At 45.0% G+C, this 19050-nt stretch overlaps 1 protein-coding gene across 11 annotated transcripts in view; it reads left to right on the forward strand.

Annotated features, from left to right (window-relative positions):
* Window positions 1-19050, forward strand: part of ATXN1 (ataxin 1) — a 202629-nt gene that overhangs the window by 137393 nt on the left and 46186 nt on the right. The window contains exon 1 of one of the 11 annotated variants that reach the window (XM_048940518.1): window positions 10663-13264. The exons of the other annotated variants lie outside the window; for them this stretch is intronic. The gene's annotated coding sequence lies outside the window, so the exon portion shown is untranslated. Of the gene's footprint in view, window positions 1-10662; window positions 13265-19050 lie in introns of those variants that run through there. 11 annotated transcript variants of the gene reach the window in all.

The following is a 19050-nucleotide window of genomic DNA, read 5'->3' on the forward strand; positions in this document are numbered from 1 at the left end:
TTGGCACTCCTGTGTCCCAAAGAACCTTAGGTTGTCGTCTCAAAGGCCATGTTCTAATTCCAAAATGCATTTAATTATGTCTCTTAATGTTTTAACTGCTGAATATGCCTTGCATAAAAGCTGTAAATACCTCACGCTGGCAGTAAGCTGTAGGAAAGTGAAGTAAATTGGCATTTTATAAGAAGGTTGTACAGAAGCAATGGAAAGCTATGCAAATAAGCTATGATACAGGCAAATTTGCATTTCCTCATGGGTTTAGTGATGATATGCACAGCATGACTTTGGCAGACTTGCTTCTTGGGATGAAGCACGTACTGGTGGCATGACCCTGTAGGGTCAATTTGACAAGTGCAACGTTGTGATTTTCCATGCAGTTTCTCAGAACCACTGAGCAACATGCAGCAATAAATAGCAACAAAGGAAATTGATTTTTTAGAGTAAATACATGTAGTAGGAGGAAAAAGCGTTATACAAATCTTTCACCTTGCCAAAATAAGGTTAACAGTTTTGCTTGGTGGTGCTGCTCAACTTTCCAGAGTTACTGCCTTCTACTCTCTTGCATTGACTTTTGCTCTTTGGTTTAGAAAACATCAGGATGAGGAGGAGATAAAGTAGAGCTTTTGTGCTCAGGGCTCTCAGATCATGAGAGCAATAGGGTGACGTTACAACCAGCTGACAGTGCAGTTTCAGTCTCTGAATTAATTGAACCAGTGGCAGCTCTTAAAACTTGTTCTTTTACCCAATTGAGAAGAAAGGTGTGGACATACCAAGGTGTCTGGTGATAATAATGTTATTATAGGAAGGATGACATGGAAACTCATTCTCAGAGCCCCTTACAATCTGTCTTACTTTGGAGAGACATTTTATAAATGTGGGTGAAAAGTACTTCTGAAATGGCTTTACCTGCTTTTTTCTCTCATAAATTTTATTTCTGTTCTGGAATTTGTTCAGCGTATTAAATTGAAAAAAAATCAAAGAAAAATAAATGAATTTGAAGTTATTGCTATTGGCCTTCACATGCCACATGTTCCCACAAAGCAATTATTTCAGATTTGTTTTCTTCTCTACAGTGAAAGTGATCCAAATACAGATTTCTCTATATGCTTTTTTTGTCACAAGGGTGAATTTGCTCCAGGATCTCTTCCCAAGCCATCTCACAGCAAGCCTGTCGGTGCAGTGTGACTGCTCCATCCTGCAGGGTGCTGGGCGCTTGAACACAGTGCTGGCTGTTCTCATGGATCCTGAATCCCTTCAAGTGAACAAAACATCAGACACTAATCTGCAGTAGGCTGTGGATTCTTACAAGGACTGCTTAGGAACAGCCTCAGGAAAGCATCTCTCCTTCAGGCAGTACTTAAGTACTATTCTCCTAAGGCAGTACTTAGTTTGGTACCTTTAGGACCAAGCAACTGGTACAGTGCTGTCCCACATTTAAGCACAAGCTTAAGTGCTCTCTTCCTGTGACCTCAGTGCACCCAGCACTCTGTTCCTTTGCCTTACAGAAGCAGAAGGGAGTTTGGCTGCTTTCAAGTGAAGTCTGCCAAAAAAAAAAAAAAAAAATCCCAGCAAGCATCTTTCTTTTTTTTTTATTTTTTTCCTCTCTCTTGGCTTCTCTATAAATAGTTGAACATTTTTTTCAGAGCGAATTCAGTTAATGTTCTGTGGTGGTGAGTGAGCGCTGCTATGCTCTGGTATGTGCTCCTGAATATCATAAGATGCTTGAGTAAAATTTAATTCAGATTTTTAAATGAGAGGAAAAAAGACTGCTATTAAATCTTGTCTGAATTTTGCCATTGACTGCACGAGAAGCCCTTTCATTTGGGGTTCTCGTTGAGCTGTATCACTGGATGCATTTTGAGCGTTTTCCCTTATTATCCTTACCACGCAGACAATCGCGTCATTCTTGAAATGAATGCTCCTTTTGCTGTCCATATGCAAGACATTATGCGAACATCTGTGTAAGTCCCAACATACAACAAGGCAAATTATTGGTGACAGGATGAAGAGCCTGCCTTTCCGCCCCCTGTCTACAAAGGGTCTACGCATGGAGATCAGCTTTGTGCTGGTACCACTCGATGCTGTTGGCTTCATGCACCACTGCCTTGCTACTAACAGCAACCACTATGGTTTTGTCTTCTTTTTTTCTTCTTTTTTTTTTTAAGAACCAAATGCATGGTTTTATCAAGAAAATGGTATCAGAATTGTGTGGGATTTTGTGAGTCATTACCAGAAATACTGCAGTGGGTGGATTAACCCCTTCAAAGTGGCTGCTCTGAGTGTTTCCAGGCTAGTAAGTGCAGTGAAAATAGGGTTGTGCCTGCAGTTCTGTTCTACACCCTTCAGCGTATCCTGGATGAAGGAGATAATTCTTGTCCTGTTGGCAGCACCTCGATACTTCCTGCTTGGACCAAAATGAAATTGAGTGATTTTCCTCATGCTTTGGGAAACAGGGTGTTTCTCAAAGCTGTGCCCGTGTGACAGGATACTGTAGTGTGAAACACAGGCACTTGTGTCTGTGGCTTGAGAAATGGTTGCTGCAGCACTTGCAGAAGTGCCCCAAGCAGCACAGTGGTGGTATCTGTGTGCTGTGCCTCTCGGCAGCAGGACTTCCTCAGGGTACTCTGATCCCAGCGTCACAGAGCTTTTCTTAAATGCATTCACCTCTCTAAAATATTCATTGCAATTGGCTTCTTGTGGGCTATAACTGGATCATCTCAAGGGTCTGTCTCTCTCCTGCTGTGTTTGTTAGCCTGGTGCAAGCCTAGGTGATACTGCTTGCAAGCCTCACCAGGTTGTGTCTGGGGTTATTTCTCTTGCAGGAATTAACACTTTTTCCTCAAGGCTTTTAAGCTTCCCATCTGCAAGATGTAGCCATGTTTCCATCCCATACATCAGCAGGTAGCACATTCCATAGAGCTGTCACTAAATCCAGCCAGCAATTCCCTCACAGCGTCTTGTTGATTCCAGGACCATGACCCATCCTTGTGTGGCAGCCCTTACCATCAGGAGACCAGCCTGGCCTCACAGAACGGGTCTGCTTCCCATTGAAGGAACCACTCGAGAATGCTGTGGGAGACTTTTGTTGGAGTCCTGCACTCTCCCAAAGTCACCACTCGAGTCCAACACCTGGGGCTTTCGTGACCTGCAGTGCACTTACACAGTGCATTTATTCCAGCATGGTACAGGAGCCACTGCCATGTTCTCTCTCTGATGTGGGGCTGCAGAGGTAGGCATGCATATGTCATCTCACCTGCTTTGTCCAAGTTTTTGGCAGTTTAGAGTTTCTCACCAGAACATTTGGTTTGGATAGATACTTTCCATTTAGGTCTTAAAGGAACAGGAAAAGCTTATTCTTCAAAAGAGTGGTCAGGCACTGGAACGGGCTGCCCGGGGAGGTGGTGGAGTCACCATCCCTGGAGGTGTTCAGGAAATATTTAGATGTTGTACTGAGGGACATGGTTTAGTGGGAAATGTTGGTGATAGGTGGACAGTTGACCTGGATGATCTTGGAGGTCTGTTTCCAACTTTGGTGATTCTGTGATTCTACGTATTATCCTGTGCACTGAAGAAAGTGTTTTGATGAAGTCAGAATGGAGAGGTGTCCTGCTAATACTTGCTGTGAAGGATGGTGCAGTAGTCTGACACATGGCTGAAACCTGCTCTACTGAGTGATGGCTGACTTTGCCTAATGCCCTCCCAATCCTAATATGTGACAAATAAACATGTGACGACAGAAGTTTTGCAATGACAGTGAAGGGAAACAGCTGGCAAAGCTAGTCTTCTTGGTGATGCTGTAGTCAGGGCTGGTCCAAGGGTGGTCATGGTCCTTGTCCTGATCCTGGTTCTGCTGGGAGCCAGACCTTCACAATGGGGCAGCAGATGTGGCTTGTTTTATGTCCTCCTTATATAATCCTAATGTAGAACTGCTATTTTTTTTCTCTCCTTTTCTTTCCTGATTGGAATACGAGGCTTTGAACAAACAAAATAACAATGGTGACAATGTTGTTTTTGTCCTGTGCTTTTTGTGCCTCTGGCAGCTCAGTTGGAGCCATAGTGCAGCATGTGAAACTCCGTGGGTTCAGGTGTGGAAATACCAACTTTTGCACTGCACAGGTACAGGCTGTGTGTATACTGTAAACCTAGTTTGTGAGGTTTTTTATAAATCTGAAGCATCACTGTGATCTTGCACATTGACAACATGTGCACACAGAAGCATGCACTTACCTGGCAGGTCTCAGTAAGAAATAGGACAGGCCCAGAGCAGTAACTTTCCATTGACTGCATCGTCCCTGCTCTGTGGTTCAGGACAGCATTTTATGCACGTGCAGACGTGCATTCTCATGTTGTTGCCTTTTAAGTTGGAGCCTTGTTGTAGGGCAGAATATTGCTACTGTGTTTGGGTATTTTTCTTTTGGGGTAGTCAGTTGCATCATGCACAGAAGCACAAATGCACGCTCTGAAGATATGCAGAGGCAGGTGGCAGCCTGTGCTTTTCTTCTGTTTGCAGTTTTTAAATTAAAAAAAAAAAAAAAAAACTTTTCAAGCTCTACACTGTCAAGAATGTGGGTGTCTGTCTGAATGAAAGAAAAAGAAAATAAACTTACATAATAAATACACTAGTAAATTTCCAGTTTCCCTACAGTGTTTGCATAGTGCATCTCCTTTTGAGGGCTGATTTGGTTGGTTGCTTGCTTATCCAAGGAAGAGGAGCATCTTTGGAAGAAAGTTTCCCTGAACACTACAATTATGTTAATTATTAACAATGTTCAGTTCCAGTTGCAACATGCAACGCTGTTTTCCAGTTCATATCTACTTGCTTTTACATCACGTCATATATCAAGTATGGAACACGAATCCAAAGGCTTTGCCTTTATCTGTATGTGAAACATATCTATTTATACACAACAATGCTGGTTTTCCTTTTTCAGCATTTTAGAAGTCGACTGCCTAGAGGTAGGCACCTGGATGTATCTTTAGGGACTGCACTAAGTGGGACGGTTTTCAAAGTTCCTGCGTACCTGCAGCTCTCTGAGAATTAATTAAAAGCAGATGTTCTTTTTGGCAAGTTTGACAGAAACAAACAGGGAGATGCAGGGTGCCCAGCACCTTTGAAACAGTAGCTGCTCGTTCAGATGCCTAAACATGGAGTTTGGTGTTTAAATGCAGGCACCTAAGTTGGAAACGCTTTGGCCCCGTAATCATAACAGTCAGCGTCCCCTCTGTCCTGAAGTGCTGCAGCACAGATTCCTGTGAGAAGCCAGAGGTTCGTGTGTGGGAGTGAGCGGGGACGGGGACGTGGAAGCGAGTTCAGCTGCCTGCCTTGGAGCGCATGCAAATCAGGGTCAGATGGCTTGACAGTTGGTTATGAAACTGAACAGAAATTATGCAAAACGGGATTGATTTTGCACGTATTTTTAGTTTTTGTCTTTTAGTAGCTTGAATCTTTAATTAAAATCCCGAGGAGGAAAAAAAAAATAACCGAAGTACAAGCAGCAACTGTTAGTTTCACATAGAGACTGGATGTGAAGTAATGGCCTGCTACGCTCTTTTTAGGGATCATTTTTATCCCATTGCAACTGAGAATATAAAGCCATCTTACAACTTGCCAGAAGTGACACCTGCTTTCATACATCCCAATAATTACTTCAGCTTTGACAGAAAGTACTTGGCAGGGTGCATACAAATTATGACTCGCTTCAGGGTACAAATAATGTGATAATGACTTCAAGAGTTTTTCTTTATGCTCGGGATATTTGCATGTACACGCTTTGTTCATATGAAACGAGCAAGAGATGCAGAGTTTGGGTTCACTTCTTCTAACTTTTGAATAAAAATGCCTGTTTGATACTGTGAGCTTACAAGTAGATGAGAAAAGTGAAGTAAATAGTAAGATTTTCAGTGGCTGTTTCGTTTATTTATTTGTTTATTTTTCAATTCTGTCGCTGTGAAAGTGCCCTGGACGTTTGTGAGAAATAAAATGATCTGTGATGCTAGATGCTGGGAGTCATCTTGCTAGAGCAGAGAACTTGCCTGTAGTTCAGTGGCGTCAACCTGCAAAGGCTGTTCTCTCTCTGCCCTGCCTTGTGGTGAATGAGTTTTCAGTTAAAAGGGCATTTGGATATGGCACATGCTCTTTTCCCCCCCTTTCTTTTTTTTGCTATTCTTGTTGCATTTAACGGAACTTGAAGTCACATGAATTTATCTGTCTGCAAAATCATGGTCATGGTCGTATACTTGACCCTGAACTATAGCTGGGAAGTTAATCTTACATGATACCTGGTACTTGCTGAATACCTTTCAACACTTAAAGCATTCAGGATTAAACATTTAGAGTGTACACTGTGTAGGAGCCCATCTGGGGAAAAGGCAGCTGCTGCGCAGAGATCAGTGGCACACTTGCTCATCCCAGTCTCTGATGGTGCAGAGATATAATTGCACATCAAGATGGCACAAGTTTTACCCTAGGGTAAAGTTTTACCCTAAGGTAGCATCTTTCTCTGCTGTATTTTGTCATCCATCAGTAACCTGAGGTTCTAAAATACTAAAGAAGGGTAGTGTTGAATGAGGTTTCCTTATGCGTGTCTTTCCTTATTCATATTTGTTACCCATTCACAATCCAGTTTTCATAGTGAAAAGAAGCCCAGGAAGAGTGTGAGGGACGAGTATGAGATGTCCTTAAGCAGCTAGCTGAACCAAGGCAAGTTGAGCAGTTTCTGAAAACCAGAACATGAAGTTTCCACATGAGCTTCCTTAGAGACCTGGAAAAGGAAGGCATCGATAAATATGCTGCCTTTGCAAGACAGAATGAGCAGTAGTGGAAAGCAGTTGGGAGCCTGTTAGCTATTTATCTGAAAGAAGTACAGTATGTTACTTTTCCACCTCTGCTAGGGGACTTAGAAAGACAAACGCCTTTTACTTCCTGCCTGAGAGAAGTTAAGCTCTTTCTATAAAAAGAATGAATTTGGAAAACGTCTGGCATGTTTCTGTGTGCGTGCATAATGGTCTGTGTCTTTTATCAGACAGAGCTTTAGGAGATACAAAGTTCATGTGTGCATGAGTCTGTCATTACCAGAAAGACTTTGGCAAATCTCAGAGAATTCAGACGGCTGCAACGAAAGTGATTAATATGCTAGAGAAGAAGAGAGATTAAGAATTAAATACAAATGGTTTGTCTGAATGAGAGAGGAGAGGGAAAAGGACGAGGGTGATGCTAAAACTACCGATCCTGTACTTCAGTATCCAAATCTGGAGAGGAGCTGGTTTGGGTGGTCCAAGCAGTGTGACTAGGCATTTCTAGGTACAAAAAATCCAGGCTGACATCCAGAAGCACTTCCAGCTAGTGAGATCTGCTAGATTGTGGGATAATCCCTGGTAGGACGGGATGGAAGCCATGTCACTTGAATCTTTTAAACAAGCCCTGACAGAGGCTGAGTGCCCCAGGATACTGCCCCAGAGGGGACCATAGCATCCCCTTCCAGGTGATTTTACCCTTTGCAGTGCTATCAGTGGAGGTACAAACACTGACAATGGCTAGAAATGGCCCGGGGATTTCTGATAGTGCTGCATTTTAGCATATATTTGAATAGGAGTTTCCTCACCGAAGCACAAAAATCCCTTGCTGTTAATGTTTCTGCCCTGCAGCTGCCTCTGCTTGCTGCACTCACTGAAACATTGCGAAAGAGCGCACAAGTTGCCTTGCTGTAAAACTACCTGGTGATAAACTTTTTATGCTCGACTTGGAACAGGCTGATAGGGCCGTTCTCAGAGTCAGAGGAAAAGCTATTGGCAGGCAGCAGACAGCTGCTGCCAGTGAGAAAGGCTGAGCAAACGGGTCTGGTTTACTCATTCACTGCTCTGCTGTATCTCAGCAATCCACGAGTTCATAAATTGTGCTTTTCATGTGGATGCTTGGTCTCTTGTGTCTCTGTTTTCCTGTATGGACATAAGGCTAATTTGTGAGTGCATGACTAGAAAGCTGCAACATGTATGGTGAAAAGTAGGGGTTTTATTTTTTTAATAACCCAGTAGTGATGGTTGTGTTTGTGGCACCATATCCAGCGTAATTCTTCCTCCCTGCTAGGCTCTCTGCACTGCTGGGACTGTGAGGCTTTGAATGGCTGATGTGCACTCTGTCACTCCATGGGTGAATGAAGGATATAAAGCTATTGCCTCCTTCCTTTCAGGTCCGTGCTAGGTAATTTCACAGAGAAAATAGCCTGTTGCTGGCACACTCAGAATTTCCAGGGTTTGCATCCTCTGATGCTTTGCACCGAGTATAGAAGAGACCAGGTGACCCCATATAGGCTTCCTAGTGCCAAGCTTCATTACAGTGTGCAGACCACACCACACTGGCAGCATCATGAGTGCTGCTCTCTCTTAGAGCCCCCTGTACAGTTTACATGTCATGGCTGGTTTTACGGGGTTTTTAGGGTCTCTGAAAAGCAAGGTTAAGCATTTCCTGCTGCCACCTAAGTAGCAGGATGGCGGCAGACGTCTGGAAAGAAATATATATCGAGGTGTTGTCAAAACATTTATTTCCTTAGCAGGAAGTATTGATCCTGCAAGCTATATTCTATTAAAATGGCTTTACTTCTCCTTTATTAAATGACTGATGCAGACTATACGTAATCAAATGGTGTGATGGACATTGGTGAACTAAAGCAGCCATTGGTCACTATGCACATCTTAGCTTCTGCCAGCTGTTGGACTGCTTTAACAGCCCTAAAATAGGGTTTGGCCTAGAAATCAAGATTTTAAAGGCTGGTTTTATCACTTAGTTGTACACTGGGTTTTGGTTGTCTGATTTACTGGTTTTTTTGTCATCTTGTAGTGGCACTTAGTAATGCTTGTAAATAATGAAATACACTCCTGCTTTTTAATGTGTTCCTGTTCTCTTTGTCTGTAAGCCCGTTCTGAAGGAGCAGCTGGGGTCAATTCTCAGGAAGCATTGTGTCTTTGTGAGTAATGCAAGACAAAAGTCACTCAAAAATGGTGTTGAATCTATTGAATTAAAGCACATTCCAAATTTGGGAGAAAAGTGGTGGCTTTTTTCAGCTTTTTACTTAACAAAACAGCAAAGATTAAACTGAATTTCAAAACAAGATATACAAATTGGAGCCGTGTTCCTGTTAAGTTGTGTAGACTTCAATAAAAAATACAGTCCTTATGATATTACTTGGAGCTTTTCTGTAAGTAGTCCTGTTAGGCTCAATTTCTGGGATAGCTTTTAAATTGACTATCTGTTGTTAAGTTGGATCTCAAAGGAATAATCTATGAAGTAGCTCTCTTCACCATCCTTTGGTGAACTAATTTAAGGTAAGAGGCCATGGAGCTGTTGGAATAACTCCAGAGTAGGCCACAAGGATTCTCAGAAGGCTGAAGCATCTCTCCTCTGAAGAGAGGCTGAGAGAGTTGGGCTTGTTCAGTCTGGAGAAGAGAAGACCCCAGGGAGACCCCATTGTGGCCTTCCAGTATTTGAAGGGGGACTGCAGGAAAGCTGGAGAGGGATTCCATCAGGGAAGGGGGGGATAGGACAAGAGGTGATGGCCTTAAACTAAACAAGGGTAGATTGAGATTGAATATTGGGAATAAATTTTTCACTGTGAGGCTGTTCAGGCAGTGGCACGGGCTGCCCAGAGCAGCTGAGGATGCCCCATCTGTGGAGGTGTTCGAGGCCAGGTTGGATGGGGCCCTGGGCAGCTTGATCTGCTGAGAGCTATCCCTGCCCATGGCAGGCGGTTTGGAACTACACCGTCTTCCCATCCAACTCAAATCATTCTGTGATTGTAAGACCACCTCTGTTCATGCTCTGCAGAGGTATAATACTGTGTGGGAATGGAGAGCAAACTCTTGGGCAGTGTGATTCGTCCCTCTAGATGAGTGAATACGAGTCCTGGTCCCTTGAAGCATTTTGAATGGGTAAGTTTGTTCTTGTACCTGCCCAGCACATTATTTTGGTGAACAGGGACTTCCACTGACTAACGCCAGCTGAAAGAGCGTGCAGTTTCTTGCAGTACAGAGCTTGCCTTAGCTGTTAGTAGAGGAAGGGAGTTGTGCTTGGCTCCTCTCCCTGAAATACTCTGGTCTCCAGAGCTGTCAGTCTGACATTGTTCTCATCTGAAAGTTGCTTAAAATAGAGAGGAATAAAGGAGCAAGAAAGGTGCTTGGAGAAAAATTGCCTGTTTCACTACAAACCGTAATGTGCAAAGTGCCATTTTGCAGCCCAGGGTAAGCACACAAAAATTAAGAAGCATCAGAAAAATTGCTGTGGATCAGCAGAATATTCTCTTGCAGAGCTAAGAGGCAAAGGAAGTGAGCAATCGACAGCTCAGAGCTTGGTCTGACATTTGTGGATGGTGTATCAGCGAGCCTGGGTTGTAGCTGTAAAGGTAAATGGGACACTGATACGGATGAGGTGGCACTAAGTGCACAGCCGAGCAGCCTTACATGGCAGTAGCTCCCTTTAGGACTCATCAGCTGTGCCAAGTGTGGGACTAGCATCTTGGATGAGGTATAAACGGTTCACTGCTAACTGCATTTCAGGAGTGAAGCGCAGTCACCAATGGAGTATAGGAGAAGCAGGCAGAAATGCTAGAAGCTGAGGGATGGCCACGAGGAGTGGGGCTGTTTAGCAAAGGGAAAACCCCACATGCCAGTCTTGTGATGAACAAAAATACATGTTTCGGTGTGTGATAAGTAATCTTTTCCTTTTACACGCACACACATTAGCACGTCTGCAGTTGCCAACAGACTCGCTTCAAAGAAGATGGTGTTACTCGTACTTTTCCCCTTACATTTAAATACTCAGATTTGTGGGAAGAGCTGAGGTGTTGTCCTGACACAGCCACCTGCTGAAGGCTGCTTTGTCCCTTCTTTCCATGCCTTCATCTCCCAGCAGTGTTACTGGGATTTCCACACAGACCACAGGACAGGCTTCATGTCCTGTGCATGTGACTGTCAGAAAAGTCTGCACATGCGAGTGTATGTTTCTGTGGCAAGGCAAGGGTGTACCTGTGTGGGAAGAATTATCGAATTTGAAAACTTCTTTTTTCTTTCATTTTTTAAGGAGGTTCAGAATTAATCTTTAAAGCTTCAGTGCACATTGGAAAGACACTAAAAGAGTAAAAAACTTCCAGGTTTCAGAAGTAGCATTTTTCCCTTCGTTGCCTTCATCCAAGAGAAAAAAATACTGCATCTTATTTTTCTAGAGGAAAAAAATATGGGCTGATTTCTGTCTTTACAGTGAGTGTAGCCTTCCAGAAGAGAAACAAACGCTTCTCAACATGGTGTATGTGGTTCCTTTTGTCGTTTTGAGAAGCTGTCATCTGAAAAGCTGGAAGTGAAGTGATCATGTAGGCCCAGTCTCACAGCTCTGGTGGCATCCACAGAGCTCTGCTCTCCTTTCAGGACAGGTAAAAGAGAGGGGTGAGAAGTATGATGTGTGGTGTAGCATGGAAGGCTGAACTGGGCTACATTGCATCTCTCCGCCTCCCCACCCATGACAGCATACCAGAAAGTAGTCAGAAAAAATCTGACCCCATCTTTTCACACAGGGAGTGCAGTATTCTGATCGCTGCCTAGCTCAGCATAGGCAGTGCCAGCCAACAGAGGAGTGTGTCGTGCCCCTGAATGGACTTTAAAATATTTTGTCTTTGGCTCAAACGTGAGCTGACTAATCCTCATGGTCTGGCCACCTGTCCTGCAGTGAGTGTCTGTCTGTTGGGGTGGAAGCGTGCTCTCTCTTTGCATTTAACAGCACAGTGTTGCTGCCCGGTGCGGTTTTACTGCCCAGAGCAGTTGGTGCAACCCAGGCCGATGTGCCCAGGCTGGCCCCAGAACTGTGGGCACCAGTCCATTGCTCAGCTTCTCACAGTGCACTGGGGAATGGGGGGAGCAAAGAAGTACAAACTCACTGCTGGCTCAAAGCAAAACCCATTATTTGATTGCGTTTCCTGACAAGATCTATCTTGGGCAGTTTCATGAGTAGTAGCTGCATGCTGAGGAGACAGTGTAGCCTGTAGGTATGTTGGACCGAGTTGCACTCTTCCCCTTTGTGCAGCATTGCCTGATTGTGAGATGCAGATTAGAGACAAAAGCTTTCACAATTAGTATTTTAATGGGAGAGCAGAGGAGCGACAATATGACCCCGCTTACAAACGTGCCCAAGATTGCCTGGAGCCCAACCTACCCTGGGCAGTGAAATCCTGCTTCCTGGGGATTAGTCCAGAAAACCAAGCCTTGTTATCTGCTCTTCTGGTTTCACAGGCCCCAGTAAGCACGTTCAAGTGTTTCCAGGCATTGGAGCAGCACGTTCCTTCTCCTTGTCCTGATGAAGAAATTCCAGGCAGCATGGAGATGTCCTCAGAGCCCGATGCAGCTCAGCTAGCTCTCCTAAGCTTGGTATTTCCGAGGCCTTCCGCTAGAGAAATGGAGGAAGGAGCTTCTTTCCAAGAAAAATGTAGGCTGGGTAATCTGACATCATTCGGAGTCACATCACCCTACACCCACCAGCATGCAAAGATAGAATGGGGATGGCATGATGTGTTCTCACGGTAGCACTAATAGTGCCGCTCTTGCAGCGCATTGTGCGGTGTCCCCACCCGCCATCGCCACAATTAACATTTCTCGCAGTGACTTTGAAAAGTGTTGCCATAACAAGGTTGCTGCTGATCAGCAACTACAAAAATCTTAACGAGGTACCTAATGGAGCTTTTTGTTTCTATTATTCCTCCTTAATATATTCTGAAAAAGTCAGGAGGTTTTAACCTTGCCTTTAGCAGTGATACCCGGACACATTTAATAGAATGCTGCTTCATTTGTGCTGGTGCTAGCCTGCACTGAAAGGGTTCTGAGACCCCTCTGATACAGTCAGTCAAATTGGTGCCCAAAGCCAAAGAAAACGTATAGCCAAACACATGTTTTCGGTCTGGAGCTGAAAAAATGCACTTCATGCTGAACAGCCTCCTCCAAGTGCCGCAGTTAATAAGCCATGTTGTGTTTTTACTGGAAAAGTATGCTTCTAGCCAAGCATTCTTTGCATTTTTCCCAGGATTTAGTCATAAAATCACTTTAGACATATTGCAAGTATGAAATGTGTGCACATCAGATAAAAGGGCAGCAATTTTTGTTTTGCTGTACAGCTCCATGGAAACATTTTTATCACCGTCCAATGCATTATCCCGAGCAGTCTGGCCCCTTTCTTCACCGTTAGCATCCAGCCGAGTGAGCAAACGCCGACAGCCAGAGCCTGCGCTCACAACCTGAGGTGAGGGCGGTTCGGGGAAGGGACGCGCAGCCCCAGCGCTGCGGGTTTGGTGCCATCGGAATCCAATCGCGTTCCGCCTGCGGTCTCAGGCGCAGGTACTCAGCAGCGTGCTGCTCTGCGTGTGCAGTGCTGGATGCATAATTCCGCGTGATTTTTTTTTTTTTTTTTTTAAGCGAGAAACCTGGAGACTTGCTGAACTATTTTAAGCGTTATTATTTCAAGAAATGATTTACGCAAGCGAGAAAAGCCTCTCGCACAGTAGGCAGCGCAGCCCCGGCGGCGGCGGCAGCGCACGGCACACGCTCGCAGCCCCCTCTGGCTGATGCTCGCAGCATCGTGCTCTGCTCGCAGCCAGCCGCAGTCCTGCTGCCTCCCCGGGGAGGAAGGGGCAGGGGTGAGATTCCTGCAGGGAACCGCTGCTCGAGTCAGCAGCGGTGAGGTTTTAAAAGAACAAGCGTGTACTTGCACTCGTTTTTATGTATCGGAATAGGGGGAGCTAGCTATCAAACATATGTTCACACATCCACAGTATACAGAGTAATGTGTATATACCACCTCGCCGAGCCAATCTGTGTTCTGAATAAGGGAGATATTTAAAGCGGCTCTGCAAACTTGTCTCTGCGGGGCCGTGCAGGAAAGCCGGTCTGATCTGCATTTCTTTGTATGTACAGTGTGCGTACGTGTAGCTGTCTCAGTGCAGAGAGACGGGTGGATAGGTTCAGAATGCACACCAAGGAGCGAAGAGGGGTTATGCAGCCCCACAAATGACCTAAGCCTACGAAAGGGGCACTGGTCCCCAGCAGGGCGCTCACCACCTGCCTGTTGTGAATCACCTTCTGGCAGACAAGTGAAACATCGGTGCTGTGACACCAGCTTTTGTCACATTGAGGTTAGCCAACAGGTTTGGAGCCTTCTGCGACCAGCATGTTTGTGGTGATGGTTTTGTTACTGTGATGTGCCAGGGTGCATTTGAGAGATGAGCCTGGATCCAGATGAGATTGTAAGTGCCATTCTTGTCTACTGCAGAGGTTTATGATGGGAAGGATGACAAGGTGTCTGTGAGTACACAGCATTCATAGAATCACAGAATCATAGAATGGCCTGGGTTGAAAAGGACCACAATGTTCACCCACTTCCAACCCCCTGCTGTGTGCAGGGCTGCCAACCAGCAGACCAGGCTGCGCAGAGCCACATCCAGCCTGGCCTTGAATGCCTCCAGGGATGGGGCATCCACAACCTCCTTGGGCAACCTGTTCCAGTGCTTCACCACCCTCTGTGTGAAAAACTTTCTCCTAATATCTAACCTAAACCTCCCCTGTCTTAGTTTAAAACCATTCCCTGTTGTCCTATTGCTGTCCCTCACAAACACTGTTCCTCCTCCTGTTTATACACTCCCTTCAAGTATTGAAAGGCCATAGTGAGGTCTCCCCAGAGCCTACTCTTTTCCAAGCTGAACAAGCCCAGTTCCCTCAACCTTTCTTTATAGGAGAGGTGCTCCAGTTGTAGGCAGAGGTGCTGATCCTGACCCATTACTCCCACTATGGGAGCATGCTGGAAAGGAGCTGCCTGTGCTTTTCAGCAAGACTGCTCCTCTCTGCCCTACCATCCCAGAGAAAAGCCAGTTTCTGATTGTGGATATCACAAAACAGCCCCAAAGGTTTAGAGCTGGGGCAGGGGACCATCCGAGAAAGGGCTGGTTCATTGCAGCCCCCAGCTCCCTGCATGTTGCTGGGGTATCTGCTGGAGCCTCCTGAAGGAGAGCAGCTGCCCAGGGAGACCTGTCCGTCTGTCTGTCAGTCCATCTGCTGGCTGGCCTGTGCTGACAGGAGCGAGGGGACAGCAGAAGTCAGAGTGAGATCTCAAAGGCAGACATCGTGACGACAGTGAGAGCACTTGCCATGTCAGCACAGGGTCTCGGTGGGTTTGTGTCTGGTTCACCAGGGGTGTGACACTGCGTTCCTCCTGGATCAGAGCAGAGCAAGGATTTTCTCATTATAACCAGATCTCTGAATGTACTTACTAGTTCAGTTCCTGGAATATTTTATCGCTTTCCCTTTTTTGACAACTTGGCATTTTTCACTCCCCTGCACGGTAGCAGCTTTCACAGGGGAGGAACTTTATTCCCCCGCTGCCTTTCTAAATGCCTTTTTTTATTGTACCTAATCAATCTTGCCGTGTTACTAAGAGCAACGTCGCCGCTGGCCAGTCGAGAAGCAGGAGCTGTGCGTGGCCTGGTGTGTGCCAGCACACAACTGCCTTTCACGGGTTCTCCTGGCTGAATTACCAGCACTGCCGAGATCGCCGTACTGATAAAGCAGTACTGGAAGCACTGTGTGTTTCAGGCTCTGTGCTCTCCGCCAAAAGGATAATTTTAGAATACTCTTCCCCTCGGTAATAGTAATTTTACAGCAGTGTAACTGTTGAATTTCAGAGTTAGATCAGTGTAAATGAAGGCAGAGTCAGCTCCTTTCTTCTAAGGCAAAGAACAAAACTCAGCAGTTATAAACGTATGAAAAAATCCAAATGTGCACACACACACAAAAATCGACCTCCTCTTACAGCAGTACTCTAAATAATTAATATAATAACTTGCTTACAAATTCAATCTAGGTCTATTATATTAGTCAAGACATTTCAGAGTAGTTCTTTTTTATTTTCTCTGGCTTCATATGCGCCCATGAATGTGGGTAGCTCCCACCTGCATCAGGAGCAAGCAAGCATTTCTCATCAAAGAGCTGCGTTTTCAAATGGGCCTTTTACCTCACTTGCAGGTTTCCAAGCATGTTTTTCTGTGTTTTTGTATTCAGAATTTTCTGTTTCTCTAGAAAAATAAAATATGGCCCATTAAATCCACTTTCCTAAGGGCAATTCTTGCAGTTCTTTGCAAACAAAGTGCTTAAAAATAACTTGCAAGGTGATTTTCTAAACAAATGTAGTAAATAATCCTGAAATAATTTACATCTGATTGGCACTGCTTACTTAGATGTGGGATGCTGGTAGTATGAACGACTCCAAGAAAGCTGTTTTGGGTTGTGTGCTCACTAATACAGGCAGCTTTATTGCTTTTATGTGTGAAAAGCCTGACCCTTTGAATCTTCCTTTGGGGAGACTGAAGTTAGACCCCGAAATAAAGCTGGCCTCATACTCAAAGGTGCTGAACAACTCTGCCTTCTGCTTAAGTAACAGGCAGATGCAGCTGCTTAGCCTGTTTTTTGTTTTGCTTTTTTTGGTCAAATGGATTTAGAAGGTTAATATAAGAATGTGAGGTAGAAATTACTGGTCTTTACAAAACTCATTTTCAGCAATGAAGTGAGAGGATGCTCTCCAATGCTTGTGCAGATCTGCCTCTCTTCACAGCACTCAGTGATGCCTTCATGGGGCAGCGGGAACAGAAAAGGCTTTCTTTGAAGTGTTCCCAGACTACAGAAGTTGTTGAGGGGTTGAGGACCTGCAGTACCCCAAAAGATTTTCAAGGTGATTTTGCTTCTTGCCAATAGTGGTCACAAGGTGGAAGCCTCAAACTATGGTCTTTAGGCTTAAAAAAAGCACCTTTACTTCCCCAGAATGTACAGCTTGGCTCTTTGCATCCTGGCTTTGCTGCAGTTGCATGGGTCTTCTTGCCTGGGGTGTGACTCAGAGGCAGAGCATGGCTCATTCCTGCTGTCCTTCAGGTGAAGAAACCAGGCTGAGCGTGGACTTCTGTACCACCACCTGGCTGCAGCTGCTAGAAAATCCTTGCCACAGTTTACTCTTTGCAATAGTTCTTTTATCATTTTGGTTTTTATTTTTACTTTTACACTAGATTAAGGTACAGCGATGCAGTACGCTGCAACTTCCCGCATGTGGGCAGTTCAGTGGGTGTCTGAAAAGGCACTGGGTGTATTTGCTTGCAATTTGCAAGTCACTACGTGTGTTTGTAGAAGCCACACCTCTACTGGAGACAAGGTGAGCCAGCTGTCATGCCAGCTGAGTGACCTGGGGTTAGACGAGTTGGTGGCACAGTGGCGAAGCTTTCTGCCATGTTGGTGATGGCCACCTGGTTCCTGCTGCTGCCAGAGGCTTGCCGTGGGCTGGGAGCCCATTCTGTATGCGTGAGAGCAGGAATGCTGAGTCCTCCAAAAAAGTAAGTTTGCTAGACACCATTTCTACTTACAGGGAAAAGAGCAGTAATTCTTGCACACAGCTACTTGCCAGCCAGCCCTCCAAATCTGTGTTACATGATTTATCTCGCTTACCTAAGCTGTGAGCAGACCTGCGCACAAATAGCAGCGCCTGTATTGTCATTTGCACAGCAGTGAAGTATGAGACAACTTGAAGGCTGAAATTAGCTTTCAGCTCATTGACAGGTATGGACAGACAGTGCAGCGAATAGTAAACCCTTCCTGCATCTGCTGCTCTGTGTGACCATGTGTGCAGTGCTCTGATACGACCAAGCGACCTGTAAGCTCATACCGGATACGTTTGGCTAATAGCAGTGGATTAGCCTGCCATTCTTTTGGGCATGCATCATGCCAGGCAGCATTTCCATGCGGAGGGCAGCAGGCTTAGATCCGGCTGCTACTGACACTGACTTTGGGGATGAGCGCATGCCACTGACTGACCTCGGGGAATGGGTCCTGTGAGGACTGTATGATAGTCACACGCCTCCCAGATCACTGTTATGACTTGTGCATTTCTGAGTAATGAAGAGATGTGCTTGTGGCCACACAGCTGGGCAGGTTCTTGTATACCTAGCACCAGGGCACTGACGCAGAGAAGTTATTCCAGCTGTGCTGACAGTGACTTACGAGTGGCTGCAATCTTGTCTCGCTGTTGAAGCCACTTGCTTTTGCCCTTCTTCTGTCCTGTTTTGAATTCCATGCCCACTCACACAGGTGGGTTTGGATAGGATGAGATGTCATCGATCTCTATGAGTTATACTGTGAGGAAGACGCAAACACAAAGTTGCACGCATAGCTTAGTCTTCCTTGAGGAAGAGGTAGAAAGATCTGAGAGTAAAATTGAGCACAAATTGTTTAGATTAAGAAAATATATACATTCTTCGCTTGACTTGCCTTTAAGCATTTTCTTAAAAGTACTAAAAGAACTCTTTTAATGAAGCATAAAAATTGATTGTTTCTTGCCAGGAGGGATCTTCTTCAATCTTCAGATATTAAAGACTTCATGAGAACCACAGGAAGAATATCTTCTTGAATCATTTACATTTTTCCCCTTTTGCAGGCTTATGTAACCATGCAGAAAATCTAATAATAAGTGTGCTATTAGTATCCAGTGTGGCACCTTCCGCAAGCTGAGGTGTCATATTATTACAAATAATAGTGCAGAAATGTTGTAGACACGGAGAGCTTCCATACGTGGCTTATTTGAGTAACCTTTATCAAAAAGATCTCAGGCTAACTGAGTCAGTCTTTGCTTCTGTTTTACTATTCTAGTTTATTGTTTGAGAGAGGAAGAGCTTTGCTGCTTGCTTTTGTTTCTGTGAAGTCTGGTGTGCTATTAATGGCGTTGAAAGGAATAGGCTTGGAGCAGTACTCAGAACCAGGTGTCTCACGGTCTTTTATTTTTACATACACGCCCTCTCCGTCTTTGTTCACCCACCCACAGGCTCTTTAGGATCAAACCTGACCTACAAGCATCCCTTACAGTTCTCAGGGTTGGCAAGGCTACTGGACTGAGCTGCTTGTGCAGGCTGTGCTGGAAGATGAGCAGCCTATAGAGCAGCAGCAAGGGGAGAAAAACAGCATCTTTCCTTTTCTTAATCGTTTTTGTTGTTCTTTCACCCGTTC

This window comes from Lagopus muta, chromosome 3, assembly GCF_023343835.1.
Source record: "Lagopus muta isolate bLagMut1 chromosome 3, bLagMut1 primary, whole genome shotgun sequence".
Taxonomy (NCBI): Eukaryota; Metazoa; Chordata; class Aves; order Galliformes; family Phasianidae; genus Lagopus; species Lagopus muta.